At 30.3% G+C, this 2,500-nt stretch overlaps 1 protein-coding gene across 6 annotated transcripts in view; it reads right to left on the bottom strand.

The window, feature by feature from the left end:
- LOC135221703 (uncharacterized) overlaps window positions 1-2,500 on the bottom strand; it is a 122,756-nt gene that overhangs the window by 82,171 nt on the left and 38,085 nt on the right. The window lies entirely within an intron of this gene.

Genomic DNA, 2,500 nt, shown 5'->3' with positions numbered 1-2,500 from the left:
AACAAAATTATTATAATCAGTTTTACATGTTTTTGGAGTGTAAAGATACTTTGTAATTTCGGTTAGGGTCAGATCTCTTTAGGTTTGTGACCGTGTGATATCCGATAATCTGGATTATCTCTTTTAATTTTTACCCTTTGACAATAAACCATCTGGTATTCTTGATCTTGTTGTGTACCTGAGACCTTTCTCTCCAATTGTATTTCATTCGCTCCTTGACAATCTCTTAGTAAAGACGAAAGCGCTTGGGTTTCTGACTACTATTTTCCATGTGGTATTCGCTTATGCATATATATATATATATTATATATATTATATATATATATATATATATATGTATATATAATATATATATTAAACCTAGAGAGAGAGAGAGATATATATATATATATATATATATATATATATATATATATATATATATATATATATATACACATACATATATCTTCAACTTCCTTTTTAATCTGGAATACAGCCAATCCTATTCCTTTGTTCCTTCAATAGTTTAATTAGTGGAGATTTCTTGTTATCTATTGACAAGGTTACTGACCTTGTACTCACCTAAACCCAAAATCTGAATTTCAACGCAGCTACTCCCCTTGTGCCGTCGAAGCACCGAATCCCCCCGTTTTAATCGTGCTGATTAATCCCAAAGTGGCTTCATAAACTGGGTCATTGAAGCCGTGGCAACTGCGGAATTGATTCCTTGGAAAATCAGTCCTGTTAATGACTCATTTTCATTTATGACCCCTTTCTCTCGTTTTGCGGCGGAGTTGGGAATGTGTGACTGGAATATTTTCTCTTTACAACTTTTTATAGTTGTAAGGGATAGGAGTATTTCTAGTCAAGTGTAAAATATTTGTGACTATCAGATAAATCACACATACACACACATATTTATAATATATATACTCGAGTGTATATATATATATATATATATATATATATATATATATATATATTATATATATAATATATATATATATATATATATATATATATATATATATATTCTATATATATATATATATATATATTATATATATATATATGCTATATGTATATGAATATGTATATGTATATGTATATGTATATATGTGTGCATGTGTGTATCTATGTATCTTTAAGTATGTATCAACGGCGCCAACAGCTTTCACAGTATTAAAAATGGAATTGCTATCATCGGAGAATGATTGATTGAGATTATTCATAGTAGATATAGGTCTGGATGAATATATTGCCGGCTTATTTACTTTTATTACAGTGACGTTATGCCAAAATTCCCGATTTCTTCGCGTTAATTGTCCTCCCTGAAGCGACATCCAGTTGGTGACTGTTTTCCAAAAAGATGTTCTACCCGGCATGGCAATCTGGCTGAAAATGACGAGTGGTTGTTGTTTCACTTTATGCTGGCTGCATTCCGGCACAGGGTCTAGCTTTTGGGCATTCCCTAAATTCAGTGACAAGTGGATGGGTGAGCCGGGTTTTATGGCTGGTGGCCAGGAGAATCATGCCCTTCGCCCACGCCATCGATAGCCAACCATCCACTAGTGACTTAAATCATCACTCAGCTTGATGGCCAGCTCCAACTACCTATGACCGGAGGAGCGTCAAAGATGCCAAGAGGATACGGCTAGTCCATGTAAATCCTCTCAGTCCATCAGCCAATGAAAATTTCAGATTACCGGTTCGGGCAGGTAGGCTGAGCCCGGCCCGCAGCATGAAACCCAACCAATCCAGAATCTTGTCAGTATTTTGCTCTATATTTTCATGCAAAGATGTAGACAACACCCTAAAGACCCATAAGAAGGAGCCGACAAACTCTGAATTTACATTATGCTACTTTAAAAAAATATATATATAATAATAAACTGGATACCATTTCTAAGATTATGAAAATTAATGTAATCGCGTAGTTGATTTAAATCAGAATCGTCTCAGAGAGCACTTGTGTGCCAGAAATATATATGTATGTATGTATGTATGTATGTATGCATGTATATATATATATATATATATATATTATATATATATATATATTATATAATATATATCATATATATATATATATATATATATATATATATAGAAATATATCTATATATATCTATATATATATATAATATATAACTATATATATATATATTATTTATATATGTATTATATTTTTTATATATATATATATATATATATATGTAGTTATATTTATATATACATTATATATATATTATACAATACATATCTACATTATACAAACATACATATAGATAAACAGGTCATTATAGTTGTAAGAACTCATACACAACTGTTTATCGCATTATTTATAGTTTGTTGCTATCTTGGTCTGCGCCTCAACTTTTCCTTAACCTCTCTGTTTCCTAGATGCTTTAGTTACTTACTCTTTAATAATATATATATATATATATATATATATATATATTATATATATTATATAATTATCACATCACCGTGATTCATATAAATCATTCGAGCTACA

The sequence above is a fragment of the Macrobrachium nipponense genome, chromosome 3 (assembly GCF_015104395.2).
Source record: "Macrobrachium nipponense isolate FS-2020 chromosome 3, ASM1510439v2, whole genome shotgun sequence".
Taxonomy (NCBI): Eukaryota; Metazoa; Arthropoda; class Malacostraca; order Decapoda; family Palaemonidae; genus Macrobrachium; species Macrobrachium nipponense.
The sequence above is the reverse complement of the archived record's forward strand: the minus strand, read 5'-3'. Positions and strand labels throughout refer to the sequence as shown.